Consider the following 19,289-nt stretch of genomic DNA (forward strand, 5'->3'; position numbering starts at 1 on the left):
TGAGACTGATGACAATATTCACATCATGCCCCGTCGTTTACAGACCTGTATTGCTGCCACGGGTTGTAACAACCCATTGTATTGTATGTTAATTGGGGGCCAGGAAACGACAGAGAGGCTCCGTCCCTGCCGCCGCCACAGTGGTCCACAACCCCACGATGACTACTGCAGTCCACTTCGCCCCTTCGCCGCCCCACACTCAACCGCTCTTTCAGGGTTATTGTGCTGTTCGGCCCTCGGTGGACACCCCCAGGAAACGTCTCACACCAGACGAGTATAGCCCCTATGTTTCCGTGGTAGAGTAATGGTGGTGTATGTGTACGTGGAGAACTTGTTTGCGTAGCAATCTCCTACATAGTGGAGCTGAGGCGGAGTGAGGGGAACCATCCCGCATTCGCCGAGGCAGATGGAAAACCGACTAAAAGACTGGCCGGCTCACCGGACCTCGACAAAAGGCCGCCGGGTGGATTCGTGCCAGGGATCAGGCGCTCCTTCCCAGGCCGGAAAGCGGTGCGTTAGACTGCGATGGCTAACCGGGAGGGCTGTAACACCGCATACTGAGCACACTAACAAATTGCCAGAATGCGTGTGCAAATCCGGCAAGGTGTAAAAAGTGATGAACACTTTTATCTACCGTTAAGCAGGTAGAAGTTGTTTACGCATTTTCTTATAATTTACCAGCTCATATTTATGCTGATTTGTGGCAAAATAAGTGCAAGCTTGAGAAATTTCCATTTGGACCTTAATTTTGGACACCAGTGCAATATAGAAAATGCTTTTTGAAAGAAAGATTTCAAATGCAGAATAAAAATAGGTAATTATTTTCCATATCATATTTGTACTTCAAATACGTGTACTCCACGTAATTCACATGTAGCAGTACCGGACATGTCCAAAATATCAGACTATAGAGTTTTTGCTACCACAACCGTCTATATAGACAACGAAATTGAAATTCTGATACTAGCCGCTAACGGGCTCTGAAATAAATTGTGTGGTGACATGTGAAAATTTGCGCCCCACCCGGACTTGAACGCGGATACCCCACTTTACGCGAGTGGTTGACTTAACTGCTTCAGGACTCCAAGCACGCTTCCCATCGAATACATGTTCCCAACTTGTCACACAGTACATAATTAGCATCTTCTATCCTTTACCTTCAGGCTGATTCCTGCAAGAGGTTGGTCCAAGAGTACATCTGCGCTGAATAATTATTGATTGCCATCAAGACCCTGACAGAAATTAATGGTCCTTCAGTGCAGATGCACTCTTCAATCGATCTCTTGCAGGAATCGGCATGAAGCAATGGACAGGAGATGCTATTCATGAAGTGTGAGGCATGTTAGAGATTTGGGTTGGATGGAAATCGTGCTTGGATAGCCGAAGCGATTAAGATGACTGTTCGCGTAACGCGAGATATCTGGGTTCGATTCCCAGTCGCCACGAATTTTCACCTGTCCCCACTGAATTTAATTCAAAGTCCGATTGCTTCTAATGTCGGAATTTCAACTTCTTCATTTTAGTTGTGCTAAAATTTACTGAGAGCAAAACTCGGCATTCCTGCAGCCGCCATTGGCATTCGATAGCGAGTTACCATTACAATTCTGTATCCCTTTGTATTGTTCCTAATTAGACTTCTGTCTATAATCTTGTTGTCGATGCACTGCTCGTACACATCTTCTACACAGTCGATTTCCTTCCCCATACTTAAGTGTTTCACCTCCAGTGACCGCACTGTCGACATGGTGTTGAAAATCCTCCATCCAAGATCCCTTTACACTGTGACTAACGATAACCTGGCCATGTGTGGCTGAGCGCCAACTACAATACAACATTTCACATCCACAACAAAATTTGTCCTTTTAGTCTGGGATCGATCACTGCATATACTTCCTCCAATGCTGTACCCATTACTATGGCTGTAAATAAAATTTTTGGAAACTCTGCCCGTACTTTTCTTGGTACATCAGGTGCGTTGCATACTGTGTGTTCTGCTGCTTGCAGTGGAACCTTTTTGGCATCACTGCTTTTCAAAAATTGTGTATATTGACAATCAGCTTTCTGCTGGATGGCGAATCAATACGGTATTTGTTTACACCATTTTCAGTTAGGGTAAATTTGTGTTATTTGCATTGATTCACATTGAAAAATTTGTTCCTTATGTAGCTTTTCCTCTTTGTTCATTATTTGAAATCGATATAGTTATCGTTCAGTTTTTACTTTCTAACGTGCCGCACCTGTGCACTTCGTCTGTCGGTTGACAGCGAGAAATGTGTAATGGTGTATTAATTGTTTATTATAGCCCTGAAATAGACAGCGAGCAGATTCTTGTGAAGTACCTGTTAGTTAATATGATGTATAACCATTGCATTTTATCACTGTTAGCTTGTCATATGACAATGACCAGACTATTAGTTACATGGAATAAAACAAAGTTTGGTTTCTTACTTTCTGAAACTCCTAAGGCTCAGATGTCACAGGCAATACTTCACGTGTGACACTCTACACTTATCTACCGATAGCTTGGTTCCGTTGTCCATTGCTGGTTTTCTCGGAAGACTTTTAACTGTACGCTCCTATTTTACTGTGGTTTACAATCTTCGAATAATCCTTTTACATTTGTGCTAGTTGTTAGGCCTTGCAGTAAATACTTTACCTGACCTTTTCCTCCTTTATCTATCACAATAAGCCATTGGCGTTTTCAGCTCATCATCTCAAGTCACATTACGTCATTTATCTCAGCTGGAAAGCTTTTCGTGTGTGATTTGAAGAAGTGGAAATCCTATCCGGATTTCCATTTTTATTTTTTGCCTTTCACTGTACAATGATACTTGTCCCTTCAAGATTCTGACTTAACTAAATATGAATCCTGTAATTTTGTTTGTAACTTTGTACTTCAATTTTGTGTACTGATCTACATTTCCAATGTACTGGCTATGGCTGTTTGTATATGCATTTCTGGATACTAAATTATACATCTTTTGTAGTTCGTTTTGTTGTACATTGATGTTCATTTATTGTGTGCACATCATTACACACTGATGCCATCTTGCGTTGATAATACTCACCAAAGCGATGTACTACAGCATGTCCAAGCTTATCCCACCAATACGGCGGACTGTGGTATTGCGACATGCTTTGCCATCAGTATTCCAGCATTCGGCCATAAAATGTAAGACAAAATCTCTCCAAAATATCGGGACCTGATAAAATTTCTCAGTTTGGTTTCTTATATCTCTGGGACTAAAGGTGTAAGGTACCTGAAACTTGGCATGTAGTAACCTATCAATACAAGGCACTCAAATATAACGTTTCATTTATGTACCACTTAAGAGCAAAGTTGAAGATCTTGTAAAAAGGTAAAAAGTACGGTGTTTTTGAACTTCTTTTTGCGAAAAGCTGTGTTCCATAAAACATTGCAAACTGGGCTCATTACGAGGACCATGGCTGTAACCTCCAAAAAACTAAGTGTATTTGGCTATCTAGCGCCGTCTAATATTCCCTCTCATTTGTCCAGGTATTGTTATCGCAAATTGGAAAACGTGATTTTCTGAGTGTTTGAGAATATGTTCTTCCCAACTGCGATCGTTTGATATCAATTATGGAACACAAATTTTGTAAAATCCATTTGAAAGTGGCCTACTTTTCTAATTTTTGCAAGAAAAATGAAGTTTGAACTGATAGTGTAGAAATCTCGAAAGCAGTATGTAAATAATATTTTATTTTAGAAAACCTTATATTACGAAATTTTTGCGTCTAATGTCTTATGTTTATCACGCCTTTAATCAACGAGATATAAGAAGCCAAATTTAAAACTTCATTCACAGAGTTACATTGCTTCAAGTTATGTAGCACTGTAGACCGCGTTGGAAATTAAAACCACTGAACTGATGTGTGGCAGGACGGGAGGGGGGGGGGGGAGGGAGGGTTGAGGACTTCTACACGTTGTTCCAAATTAGACTGGTTTTGAGGCTTTAATAGAAAGCAGTATTTGTAAAAGACGTGTCTAATGTACCCTATTTTCACATTTTCACAAAAAGACCTTTTCGACGAATTTGTAGACTACTTGAAACATAGTAGGGAATTAAATCTTGTTTGCCACGTCGTTGTTAAAAATGGTTCAAATGGCTCTGAGCACTATGGGACTTAACGTCCGAGGTCATCAGTCCCCTAGAACTTAGAACTACTTAAACCTAACTAACCTAAGGACATCACACACATTCATACCCGAGGCAGGATTGGAACCTGCGACCGTAGCGGTCACGCGGTTCCAGACTGTAGCGCCTAGAACCGCTAGGCCACCCCGGCCGACCTATTGCGTTTTAAGTGTCATGTCCAGCATGCGTTTACGATGTATAAGATTTCGATGTTCATCTTCTCTTCGTGCCGCGATAGTCTTTATTCTTTCCCAACTTTGACCCTAATTACATACTATTGTTAGCCCGCGTTGGATAATGAAAAACACTTTTTTTAGTAATTACAGTCTTGCTCTTTCCAATAAGTTCAGTTGAAAGTTTTCTAGAACACAGTTTCTTGTAAAAATAAGGTCGAAAATATCACACTTTTGATGTTTTTACAAAAATCTTCAAATTTGCGCCTAGTGTATTCAGCACCGGAACGTGGTACATAGCTGAATCATTATATTTGAGGACCTCGGGCTTTTAACTTAACACATGCCAATATTCACGTTCGGTGGCACATTTAGTCTGAAACCCTTTCGGAGGACAATTTTTTGTAATTTTGTCTAAAATTTCTGGCTAACTAAGGCTCATAAAATTGTGTTTTCATTATTATTCTTAAGAGAACGCATAAAATTGTACAACATGGCCAAATTTTATGTATTTCGAAAAAAAAAATATTGCCGTAGATATAACAGCTGAAAGTCAAAGTCACACGATCGCTTTGTGAACAGCCGTGTTAAACGAGTGACTATGCCTCGTCCAGTATTACTTCTACGCAGCGCTGACCAGTGGAGCATAGGCGAATGTCCATACACAATTTCTTCTATATGAGTGACGGCCGAGTAGGAAATTGTTCCAAAATTTGGCGATTTGACATGGAATGACCTGGGACTAGACTTGTTCTTGCACGGCCACAAAAAATTCTGTCAATCTTAGAAGAAAAAAAAGCAGCGATTGTCTGTTACACCTGCTGTCTCTGTTGGTACCTTACCTTCCACTACCAATTTCTGCTTATCCCTCAAAAGGCTCTTTCTAGGATGTATACTGGAACGTTCGTGCTTCTGTTACCGTCGACCTTCACCTGTGGCAGTATTCGCAGTTACTTTTAATACACTGTATATACACTGTCCAAACACTGGAACACATGGTTTTACTCCAAGAATGGAGAACAATCCGTCATAGACAGTAACAGATCTCAGGCGTAAAGCTTGAGCAGGACCTAGGATCAGGGGCGGCAAATACAGGTGGCAACACTGGCGCCGAGCAACGGGCGCTCATTGTGTGGCGGAAGGCGCCCCGCGGCGCGGCCCGCCGCCCCCGCGCCATTAGCCCGGCGGCGGCGGTCGGCCCCCGCTGCGCGGCCTGCCTGCGTTATTGCGCGGACAGCACACTCCTCGGGCCCCCAATCGATCACGTGGGCGGGGCGGGGTCTTCTGCGGCCGGCGGCGCCTCACCCGGATACAGTAACACGTGTCCCATTGTCTACGCTGCTTGTACGGCATTCGGGAGTAATTAGCCAAGCTGTCCTATCTGTCTGAACCCGATAAACTAGGTGTATCACAAATACTCGCTTACGAGTATTTAGTCTCCAGCTGAGTACCTCTTTTCTGGTGTAATAATATTTTCATCTGTTCTTCAAAAGATCTCGCCACTTTGTAATGTCGTAGCCATAATACACTCCTGGAAATGGAAAAAAGAACACATTGACACCGGTGTGTCAGACCCACCATACTTGCTCCGGACACTGCGAGAGGGCTGTACAAGCAATGATCACACGCACGGCACAACGGACACACCAGGAACCGCGGTGTTGGCCGTCGAATGGCGCTAGCTGTGCAGCATTTGTGCACCGCCGCCGTCAGTGTCAGCCAGTTTGCCGTGGCATACGGAGCTCCATCGCAGTCTTTAACACTGGTAGCATGCCACGACAGCGTGGACGTGAACCGTATCTGCAGTTGACGGACTTTGAGCGAGGGCGTATAGTGGGCATGCGGGAGGCCGGGTGGAGGTACCGCCGAATTGCTCAACACGTGGGGCGTGAGGTCTCCACAGTACATCGATGTTGTCGCCAGTGGTCGGCGGAAGGTGCACGTGCCCGTCGACCTGGGACCGGACCGCAGCGACGCACGGATGCTCGCCAAGACCGTAGGATACTACGCAGTGCCGTAGAGGACCGCACCGCCACTTCCCAGCAAATTAGGAACACTGTTGCTCCTGGGGTATCGGCGAGGACCATTCGCAACCGTCTCCATTAAGCTGGGCTACGGTCCCGCACACCGTTAGGCCGTCTTCCGATCACGCCCCAACATCGTGCAGCCCGCCTCCAGTGGTGTCGCGACAGGCGTGAATGGAGGGACGAATGGAGACGTGTCGTCTTCAGCGATGAGAGTCGCTTCTGCCCTGGTGCCAATGATGGTCGTATGCGTATTTGGCGCCGTGCAGGTGAGCGTCACAATCAGGACTGCATACGACCGAGGCACACAGGGCCAACACCCGGCATCATGGTGTGGGGAGCGATCTCCTACACTGGCCGTACACCTCTGGTGATCGTCGAGGGGACACTGAATGGTGCACGGTACATCCAAACCGTCATCGAACCCATCGTTCTACCATTCCTAGACCGGCAAGGGAACTTGCTGTTCCAACAGGACAATGCACGTCCGCATGTATCCTGTGCCACCCAACGTGCTCTAGAAGGTGTAAGTCAACTACCCTGGCCAGCAAGGTCTCCGGATCTGTCCCCCATTGAGCATGTTTGGGACTGGATGAAGCGTCGTCTCACGCGGTCTGCACGTTCAGCACGAACGCTGGTCCAACTGAGGCGCCAGGTGGAAATGGCATGGCAAGCCGTTCCACAGGACTACATCCAGCATCTCTACGATCGTCTCCATGGGAGAATAGCAGCCTGCATTGCTGCGAAAGGTGGATATACACTGTACTAGTGCCGACATTGTGCATGCTCTGTTGCCTGTGTCTATGTGCCTGTGGTTCTGTCAGCGTGATCATGTGATGTATCTGACCCCAGGAATGTGTCAATAAAGTTTCCCCTTCCTGGGACAATGAATTGACGGTGTTCTTATTTCAATTTCCAGGAGTGTATAACACGAGATATAACTTCATAACAGCGCTTTCTCTAGTAAATATTGTTGCGTAAATATAAATTAACTGCAGTTTAATGTCTATGGAATACGACGATCTAGAAGACGTGTGTCACACCTTCAACTCTTCAGCATTGTTCTATGAGTAACATCGGACCAGAACGTAGTGTAAGCGTATTGTCATGTCGCTGGCTTAGTTGTGGAGTATCTTTGCGGGCAGCCGCGTCAGTAGTGAGTCGAGCGCGGGACCCGGAACTGATGTCTTGTGTAGTGTGTAGCTCTGCGTGTAAGAAGCATTATTAGTATTCAAGTTGAAGTGTTGCCACCGTTATTACAGTAAAGTGATTAAATATGAAGGTAATTCAGAGGAAAGTGCGTCAAGATGTAATTAAAAGTGAGCTGTGCCGCCGAAAGGTAGTTGTGTATCCTCTCGTTGCGTGTCGCACAGTATCATCAACCATCGGCGCCGTGTTCGGTCTCCCAGAATGAACTAATGTGAATCAGAGTGCAGTTAAGTGCCAGTGTCTTATAGCGAGCGTGAGGACATGCGTTCGATCATCGCGCTTCCGAATTAACAAAAATCAGCCGCGCCGCGACGGTAACGCGCACGCTCTTACAAGTGAGATCTGAGGTCTGAAAAATTAACTTTACGAACTGTGTTATATCATTACTAGTGATAAGAAGGAGTATTACCAGGTATCTGCATGTGTGACGAGCGTAAGAACTTTCGTTCGATCATTCGGCGTCCGTATCATCAGCAATCACCAGTGCCCCGTCGGTTACGCGTACGTTCGTCCGAATGATATTTTGGACTATTAATCATCAAGATTGTTAATTGGGATAGCCGTTTACGATTTAGAGTGTAAGGACAGCAAAAATGGTTCAAATGGCTCTGAGCACTATGGGACTTAACTGCTGTGTTCATCAGCCCCTTAGAACTTAGAACTAATTAAACCTAACTAACCTAAGAACATCACACACATCCATGCCCGAGGCAAGATTCGAACCTGCGACCGTAGCAGTCGCGCGGTTCCGGACTGAGCGCCTAGAACCGCTAGACCACCGCGGCCGGCTAAGGACAGCAACCTGTGGTTTCCATATCGTCTCAGAATATAGATGTTCATACCAGACATAGGACAGTGTTGTGTTTTAACGTTGAGTGGATCCCCTAAACCCGCTTGCATATTTCAGTAAATCATTTCAGGCAAGCCAACAGTAGTGTGGAGAAGGACAATACGACCACTGCAGGATTATCAGGTACGTGGTGTGGACAGGCCGCACGGTCACGAAACGACAGATAGTTTGAAAGTACCCGACCCATTCGTACTCCTGGGCGTGTTACATCAGGTCACATGCAAACTTTTTTTCGTGTGTGAAAGCAGAAAATAAAATTGATCTGTTACATGACGATTAGTTTGGCTTCGGAAAAGGTTGATAATGGGAGCCAGACTGAAGAGAAAATCAAGACACGTTCATCGACCTGGAAAAAGCGGTCGGCAATGTGAAATGGTGCAAGGTGTTCGAATTTCTGAGAAAAGGAGGGGTAAGGTGTAGGGAAAGACAGGTAATCTACAGTATGTACAGCAACTAACAGGAAACAATAAGATTGGTAGAACAAGATGTGTCCGGATTAAAAAGGGTCTAGAGCAGGGGCGTAGTCTTTTATCCCTACTGCTCAAAATTCTATACATCGAAGAAGAAATGAGGCAAATAAAAGAAAGGTCCAAGAGCGAGATACAAATTAAGGGTGAAAGGGTATCAATGATAAGATTCAATGACGACTTCGCTAGCCTCAGGGACAGTGAAGCAGGTCTATAATAATTCTTAAATGAAAAGACTCGTCTATTGAATACAGAATGTAGATTCAGAGTAAATCGACACGTGCAGCCTTGGCCAGCTGCGTTAGCTTTCTTGGTCGAGGATCCATGGCGTGAACAGTCCGATCGAGATGGTGCTACAGATTCTAGGTTGGGTTTAAATCCGGGGAGTCTGGTGAGTACGGTAAACTCATCCCGCACGTTCACTGGGAGCTGTGTGCCACATTGGGTTGTCCTACTGGTACATACCGGAGTAGTGAGGAGAAAAAAATGCGTTATCGGTCGACATGGTCCTCATGGACAGATGCATACTAACGTTGAAGTACTGTGCCCTCCCGATTGACGAGGTTACCGAGGGAAGGCCTCGAAAATATTTCCCAGACAACAAAGCTCGCTTCTCTGATCTGGACCCTTCTGCCGATTGTTGCAGGCTGTTTGCAGTCAGACGGTTTAGGCCGCACGCGCCGACGGCCATCAGCCATTTGAATAGGCCACATCTCGCCACACAGTGGACGTCCAGCTGCGGCACTGGCGTGTAGGTTGCAGCACACGTCGCCGATCAACTGCAGTCAGCACGGGTGGATGAACAAGTGAAACTAAGTCTTTAATTAATTGTATCATTTAAATACTGACATACTGAATATTCCCTGACAAAGACAACTCAAACTTAACGTATTAGTTTAATATCTACCGTATACAATCCCAACTCATCTGATACACAGCGACAACATGGTTTCCAGTAACTAACACAAAAGAATGGCCCCAAATAGAAAGAAATCGTAACAATAATTAAATTCGAAAAAATATGAAATTAAAGAAATATGTAACTTTCTCCAACTCTGTTCATTGCCTAAACTCATTTATTTTCTTTTTTTTTTATAATTCACAGAAGATCTTCCTAACACGATCTACTGCAATTACAGAAAGCAGCAACTACAGACAGTTAGATAAAAAGATCCCTACTACTATAGACTCTGACTACTAGGAGGCATATGGTTAGCAAGAGAAAGATTTTGTTGAAGAGCAAACAATGTATTTAGAAAATTTTACCTTATACATGTGACATCCAGTTCCAAAAATTATACAGTTTTCAATAATTCCACTGCCCAAACATTACCAATCAAAGATACATTTCCTTGCTTCTCAGTTTGCAATGCATGTTCTACTAGCACAGAGTATCCATTAAGAACAAAAAAGTCTATAAACTTCTCTTCCAGTCGCTAACTGCAAGTCCCTCCAACCACATAATCTGTCGTCGAGGGCACAGAGTGATGTCAGCGATATTGCCACAGTCTATAGCGCTGCCAACATACAAAAAGGCTTCTTACATTAGGCGAAAGCTGTGGAGGGACATTCGCAGCCATATTCGCTGAACGACACTTCCGGTAGCCTGATGGTTCCTCTGGTCGGTCATTGCTCAACAGTTGCACGTCCATTCGCTCACACGCCTCTCTGCAGTCGCCTTTCACCCCTGTCATGTATGGCCCGTGGTGCACGGCAGTTGCCGCAGCGACAGTTTCAGATCACGCCGTTGTGCCATCCGCGGTAGTTTTCAACCACAACGGTATATAGACACTTTACATATTTAGTCATTTGGGAATTGTTCCAAACTTCGTTTGAAAGCCAGTGGTGATACCCTTTCGCACATCAGATAAGTCACTCCGTTTCCACAACACGACAACGATGCACTGTTTACCCTGTCCCTCCGACACTCTTTATATACTCTTTACTGCTATTGCTGCCAATGTGAGTAGTTATTGCACGATGACGGTGAATATAGAAGGTGATCACATTAACTTCGCTGAGCCGCCCGTAATAGTCTATCCACTTTCTGCAATCTTATGTTCTTTGTAATACAAATACCGGGAACATGGTTCAATCCTGATATTTGGTGCATAGGTCGGTAGCTTTTTCCTTAAGTTTAATAAACACATTAAATAACACATAACATATCTTAGCTATCAATAATATATTCACCTTCACTATTTACAACAGTCTGACAATACTAGGGTAGCTGTTCGATTCCAGGGCTGTAGAAGCCTTTGATTTTGAAGCCATGTTCGGAAGTATTTTCATCAGGAACGTTGTTCGGTGGACAGCGGAAAAGGTGAAAATCAGAGGAAAAAGATCAGGTGTTTAAGGTGGGTACGGAATTACTTCCCAGCCTAACTCCTGTATAGCGTTTTCTGTCAGTGCAGCAGAATGTAGGCAGGCGTTAGCGTGGAGTAGCATCACTTCACACAGTCTTCACGGTCGTTGTTCTTGAATTGTGCCTCCAGGAGGTCTCAGTTATTGACAGTAAATGTCAGCAGTGATAGTTACACCGTGGGGAAACAATACGTAGTAATCTACACCACCTTTCTTCCATCAGCTGCATACCATTATCTTTTGTGGTTGGTATATTTGGTCTCTGCCATTTCTTTCCTTTACTTTATGTCGTTACAAAAACAGCATTTCTCGTCGCTGGTAACGATACGGGATAGAAATGGCCGGCGTTGTTCACGAGCCAGTTCATGACGAACAAGCAGATCTGCACATATGGCCACCCGATGATTTTTCTGATTTCAGATTAGAGCATTTTTGAAGCTCCTCGTTTTCACACCATAATCATCGCCTGAAAATGCCGCACGATGGTGGAATGCTCACGGTTGATGACATTTACAGTTCTCGAGTACAATGACGTGGATCATTGTGGGTTAATGCATTTAAACGATCTTCATCAAACCCTGAAAGCCTACGTGGACATGGAGAGTATCTAATGTCAAAATGATTTTCCTTAGAAGAAGAAAACCATTTCCCTGCGGTGCTCTGTCTAATAACATTATCCTTATACACGGCGCAAATGTTTCTGCTGCCTCCGCTGCTCTGATCCCTCTATTGAACTTAAACAGAAGAATATGTCAGCAGTGTACCGCTTTCTCCATTTTCTAGCGTCCATAGCGCCTCTTTCGTGGGGAGTATCAGCCTTTCTTCTGGCATCCTTTTACTAACCTAAGTCACTGTACAAAATCATTTCTATCAGGATACAAACGTCACTGGGTGTGTATTTGTATTGGATCTCAACACGTTTATAAAGCTCGACTTGTACTTTCTGAGAACATTAACTAGCGTCCTATGAACGTATCACTGGCGTATGGAAATTGGCATGACATTACTTTCAGAAAGTCCGAATTTCAAGTACAGAAAAGATCCCTTATGTTTCAATGCAGGTGCTTGATGTGTATATAATTATGTCCACAACTTTGCTTCCATAGTTCTGCAATAGACGGCGGTAGCGGCCTGTGGTATTGGAGATGGTAGGTCGTTAAGTGTCATACAATAAGCTAGGCGTTGTACACGTGACGTCATCAAACTATTAGTCGCTTTATGACTACATCATATAACTATTCTCGATCGAATGTATGAACATACGAACCCAATTCTCGTCATTTGTGGGAAGTGTTAGTACTCTGCTTTAAAAGAAGAAACCTGAAGCTGATGTTTTAAATTGGTGGGTAAGACCTATGAGGCATTTATTAGTAATAGAACATGTAGAGAATGGTTTCAACACTTCACGAAATGTGATTTTTACGCCGATGACCGACATGGTGGTTTGGAGAATAAAAATTAACAAAGCCGCTGAAACGGACGGAAACAGTCACAGGAGTTCATAATCAAAAGCAATTGATGCGTTTGAGCCGAGCACTGAAAACAAACGCCCAAAAAGCGATATACTTGAAAAGATGATTTTCTTGCATGACAGTGCTCGAAACACTACAAAATATACCTGGAAAGGCAGACCTGTGGAGTCCTAACCCGCCCGCCACGTTTTCTAGACATCGCTCCCTCTGACCACCACGTTTTATGATAAATGATACAAGGCCTGTCTGACCAACACGACCGGTCATACGAACAAGTGCAAAATGGAGTCGATTCATGGATCTCCTCAACACACGCTCAGTTCCTCCGGTCGCGGGATACCTTTGGTGCCCGAAAGATGGGAGAAGGTAGCAGCCAGCGATGGTCAGTACTTTCAATCGTAAATATTTTGAAAGCTTTTTACAATGAAGCCTCCAACTTCAAGAAAAAACGACAGAAAAAAGTTGTAGCCCTAATAATATTTCAATTTATTATCTTACTTTTAGATTCGATTCATTCTGTCCTCTCCATTAGCTGTTAAAAAGGTAGTTTCCACTAATGTCACTGCAGAGCTGATAAGAATTCGCAGTTATTTAAAAAAGAATGATTTCTAGTACTCTACCAACATTATGATCGCATGTGTCCCACTGACTATTCTCAATGAGAGGTGTTTTGTTATTGCTGCTGCTAACTTGTTCGTCGTTGGTCTTGTGTTTGTTGTGGCGTTAATTATGAATGTTTTGTTAGAACTGGTTCGGTGTGGCTGTTGGGAGAGGGCTGAATGAATTTAATGTGTATGCGTGTGTGTGGGGGAGGGGGGGGGGGGAGGGGGGGAATAAGAGAGAAAGTGAGCTGGAAAGAGAGCTGGAAAGAGAGGTGGAAAGAGAGGTGGAGAGGCAACGGAGAAAACAGAAGGCCTTTTCTCTTCGAGGCTGTTTTTGGGGGGAAGGTGCCTTTGTATAGCTCATTGAGTGTTCCAAACAGTATTTTGTTGCACAGTGTTGTATTTTCATTCAGGACTCTCTTTCCTTGTACTATTTCTTTTTGTATGAAGTACTTCTCTACTGTGGCTTTTTGATAGAGATTGTAGCTTTCTCAGAGGATCTTAAGATCAGTCTCCATGTTATTTGGATGGTTTTTTTGTATTAGATGATTTACAAAAGTGGAGTGTGTCCTATCACTTCTTACGGCTCTGAGATGTTCAGAGTTCCTCGTTTTGGCATTTCTGCATGTTGGGCTTACGTAGACCGACTAGCATGGACTGCAGATTAACTGATATATTCTGGATTTATAGACTTAGTCTGCTGAGCTGTTCTTAGTGTATAATAATGCATTTCATTTACCAATGAAATTTTAGTTGATCGTCTAAACAAAACAAAGCAAATTGTACATATTGTAATTCTTATGGCTACAACAGTTATATTACTATACATTTCATATCGTACTTTACAGAAACAAAAATTTGATCCACAGAAGATGATGGTGTCTAAACATGCCTGGGTAAATACAAAAATAAACCAATTTTGATCCATAAGGCTGATTTTCAAGAAACCCAATTTTAATTCGCTAACACGGAAGAACATCAACAGGAGCGTCAAACCTTAGTAAAATGAGTACGTTCTATATTCATTTAACAATGTTTTCGTATCCATATTCTGCAGATACACATACGCCGTGAAATCAATCCATTTACTCTAACCAACTGAAGAACTATCATGGAAGGAAGTTAATGATTTTCGATTTACATGTCAGCATGCAAATCACTTTGACACAAGTTTGTAGATGTATTTCATTTTAAGATTGATAACTGCAACAAAAAAAAACAGCGACGTTAATAATTATATAGTACCACGCTACTTATATTTACACTGCATTCGTGAATAGCAACATATAAAGCAGACAGATTTCTGGCACCAGCTAAAGGCTAGAAACGGTACACTTTGATACAAAGAACAAACAGTTTACTCATTCCACTGTACAGTATTTCGAACTTCAGGGTTTGGCGATTGCAGCGGGGCACAGTGAGTGCCAAGACTACCGTGCTCATGGAAGTTCAATAGCCGTACTTTCAGGTACGATCAGAACTATGAACCAAAATCTCGCACGGGGTCGACTCGTGGAACTGGTATCTTTCAAATCTGCTGATTTTCTCTTTAAAATATGAATTGAAGTTGGCGATGTTTTCTTGTCAGTGAGATAACAGGCTTTGTGAGGCAAACGTTCCGTAAGGTAATCTCAGAAAGCTAAGGAAAGAAAGTAGTGGTTGACTTCTTTCCTGAAAGCAGCCGTGTGAAAGAAATGAGCAACCTCAGCCAAAGCAAGACACTTGAATACCACAATTGAAGAATCTCAAAAATGACGGTTTTTAATTATTAACCATTTCAAACTTAAATAATTCATTTTCTTGAAGAGAGATTCAGAAATATGATGCTGTAGCTTCAACTTCATAATAACAGTTTTTACATTTCAGTTAGTCATTTTTCAGGCACATTTGGTTTTTTTATGTTTTCATCCCAGCTGTCCTCATGTCAACTAGCTTAAACTAACATCTTGTTAACGTAATTTGCACGCATTCTGTTAGGGACTCTATTACGATACGCTAAACCATGCATTTAGCTTCAATTAAAATGTTGTAAAAATGTTTATTGATCTAAATGACGTGTAGTCGTCATGAAATATTGCTCTGTTGACCTTGTACCAACATCAATAGCCGACATTTCAATTAGACTGCCTCATCTTAAGAGTGACTTTGCGCAGCAGACACATATTCCGTCGGCCGTTGTGGCCGAGCGGTTCTAGGCGCTTCAGTTTGGAACCGCACGACCGCTACGGTCGCAGGTTCGAATCCTGCCTCAGGCATGGATGTGTGTGATGTCCTTAGGTCAGTTAGGTTTAAGTAGTTCTAGGTCGTAGGGGACTGATGACCTTAGATGTTAAGTCACATAGTGCTCAGAGCCATTTGAAACATTTTGAAAAGAAATTCCGTTTCAAAATATTTGTGATGGCCACTCTGATATCCGCTATCTTAGAGTTTATAGCCAGTGTGTGTGTGTGTGTGTGTGTGTGTGTGTGTGTGTGTGTGTGTGTGTGTGTGTGCGCATGTTTGTGGTTTGCATGTTTTTGTGAGCAGCAAGTTATAAACGAACAAACCTCGCTTATAGCTTCTTTCGTCGTTCATTCGTAACACAAAATTTAAATAACCTCAGATATCAAATGATTTCATGGAGCTGCACCTCTGAACAAAACACCCAGAAAACGGGTTTACTCACAGAAATTTCTGATTTACGAAACTGCAAATGTATGTTCTTATGAGCTCATTAGCTCGATAAAAATGAACAATGTTTCGATCCCAACCAGCATTCAAACACTGAAATGCAACAAAATACACTCCTCTAACTATCAATAGTGACCTAAGCTGAAACACGTAGAACTAACAAGGCACTAATATCAAGATAGTTAGAGATGAATGAAATAAGCCGGTACTTATATAAAATAAAATATACATACCCCCAAATAACTACTCAGAGATCACTAAGATCACTAAGGAAAATCAATATTTTGTTTGAATTCCGATCGTGAATAAGGTGGGAGTTTTATCCTGACAGACTTGGTACATATAGAGGATAAAAGGAAAGGATGGGATCGGTGCTCTTCATACTGACAGTGATTAGCTGTGAACTGAAAAGAAACGAAATAAATTAGCTTTCAGATCTAAAATAGGGTTGTGCATTGAAGCTAATTAGTGGATGAAAGACACCCCCTTATGTCACAGAGCGAACATCGAAACGAACGAAGCACTTCAGTTACACAGTACTGCGTTGACTACGCGGCCTCGTACCGTAAGTGTTACACAGGCTTCAATCAAGGAACGGTGAAGCATTTCCCGTGTGTGTTGGGACGTGTCTAAGAAGTTACTTCTGGTGTGAGACGTTTCCTTCATGTCCTGTGCTCCTGGGACCAGCCTGAATTATAAAGAACACTCCTAACTGTTGGAGAGTTTGCTGTTTCGTTCTCGAGAGGCATGTACATTTTTCATTATCAGAGGTCAAATGCGATGGAGTCAGTTTAGGACAAAGAAAGCCAGCGAGTAGTTGTAAATTACATCGCACGGCACAGGAACATCAAAAACCGAGGGAACGGTGAATTTTACAAATATTCGTTATTGTGATGCGAATAAAAACTTAAAACTTGTTCAAGTCTCTGCTTTTTGATTTCAGAGTCTGAAGTTCCTAACTACCTGATGGAAATGAAGTAGTGAAATAGGAGGCGTCATGGCTTATATATCTTCTCGTCCCTAGCAAAAGGATACGCTTGGTTGTTTTGAGCTTATGTACCTTTCTCCAAGGCAGATGCTGCAGTCTATCCCAGACAGGATGGTCACCAATGCAGTCAATAAACTTTCGTGGATATGAGCAAACGACGTTGCGGCCTTACCACATTTGCCAGAAGCGGCTATTCACTTAGACTCTAGAGTGGCATGAAAACTCACTGCCATTTAAAACAGCGCATTGAGTTGAGGCTACCGAACTGCATACTTAAGTGGAGGAAACCTGCCTCGAAATGCTCTGGATGTGTTGTCTTAGTGAAGGTAGCGATCTGCCTGTTTCGTTATAGTATGTACCAAGTCAGTGACATCTTTCTGGGTTCACTAATCTTCATATTTTCTTTTTGGTTGTCTAAATTATTGCTGATATCCATGAGCCAAGAAGAGTGGCCACATGAGCTCACTTGTTAGTTTGGATATTGATACCCACCAGTATACCAGTATACCCATTCCAAGGGGAGTTGGGAAGTTTATGTTCGACGGTACCTCGAGCGGCTAGAGAAATAATGGTTCATCCAGAGAGATGACCCCTTGATTAATACAATGAAGGGGTGGCAGTTCCTCAGAGGTCACCCGATAATGACTGTTTTGCCTCACAGACATGCTTCACATCAACACTCAGCACACCTTCATACTGAGGGTGTTTCATGGAGGATTTTATCATTCTTATTATCTCTGTGGTTAGGCCACTGTTCCCTGTCACACACAACTTTCCATCGCCAAACAGCCCAGTTTACAGTTACAGTTACAGAATACTGTCGGCGCCTACCAGTCCAGCTGAAGAAACCTGGGTTCGCCACAACCTCACCCAGTAATCGATTCCAGCGCTCGCTGAGGTGCCCGCCTTTGGCACGAGCGGGTGGCCATTGTGAGTTACTGACTGCAACGGACGTGGCGAGCATTACCTTCCAACTCTTTTAGAACGAACAAATTTGCGAGTAACTATTGCTCCCAATGACATCGACAAAGCCATCATCGAGGACATTTAATGTATTTTTGGACATCGAACGTTCCTTTAAGCTAGTAATCTCCCCTCCCCTGCCTCCCTCACCACTCACTAACACACCGATCAAGATGACGTGCAGTCCACATCAAAGGCATATCAACCAACTTCATCCCCCACTCCCTACACATGACTGACATAAGAGGAGCAGTCAAAAACTTTACGCAATTTTGGTTTTTAGGTTGGTAACAAAAAAAACCAAAATCACCCATACCGACATGCGACATAAGTCAATGATTTTCATACAGAGTGCTACATGGCGTTACCAACATAAAAACCTAAACAGCCTACTTACAACCCAATATATCTTTATTGCCTTCAAAGTAGACTCCACTTCAGCGCGCGCGCGCGCACACACACGCACACACACACACACACACACACACACATATATATATATATATATATATATATATATATATATATATATATATATATATATATATTTCTACCGACCTCGCCTTTGTTAGAAACAACGAAACAATGAAAGTTCTATTTTGGTATATTCCAAAACCCAGCCGTCACCTTAGTTTTCACGTCTTCTACTGTGGCAAAACTGTTAGCTTCAAGGCACTTTTTGATCTTTGGTAAGAGCTAGATATCCAGAAGTGCCAAATCCGGTGAGTAGGGAGGCTGACAGGAATGGAATGTTCATTATTGCGACCCATTTTCCCGCATGCAATGTGTGTCAGGGAGCATTGTCGTAATACCGTGTTCATGCACCTTCACATTTCACGAGACGTTATTTTTGGATTGCCTCCTTTTGTCTTTTCAAAACCTCCACTTCGAAAGGATCTTGACAGTTTATTCAACTGGTATAAATTCATGGCACACCACACCTTCGTTGTCAAAAAACACAATGAGCGTCATTTGCGTTACATTTGATATAAAGTGCTTTCATTCATCGCGGAAAGGAAGTTGTGTGACAGTTTAATGTCTTTTTTCTTGCTCCTGGTAGTACGGGCGCACCAGCGTCTCGTGACCAGTGACGGTTTTATCAAGAAATGTCGAGTTATCTATGCTTTTTTTTTTTCAAAATATTTCGGCAGTCAACAAATGAGTTTCCTTTTTATCCGGAGCCAGCATCCGCGAGACATACTTTGCACTGGCACGTTTCGTCTTCAAATCATCTGACAGGATTGCGTCAATTGAACCACGGTAGGTCAGAAGTTCCTGTGCCAACTCATCGATGGTCAGTCGTCGATATGATCTTATTAACTGTTTCATTTGGTCGACTATCACTTAGTT

The sequence above is a fragment of the Schistocerca gregaria genome, chromosome 2 (genome assembly GCF_023897955.1).
Source record: "Schistocerca gregaria isolate iqSchGreg1 chromosome 2, iqSchGreg1.2, whole genome shotgun sequence".
In the NCBI taxonomy this organism is placed as follows: Eukaryota; Metazoa; Arthropoda; class Insecta; order Orthoptera; family Acrididae; genus Schistocerca; species Schistocerca gregaria.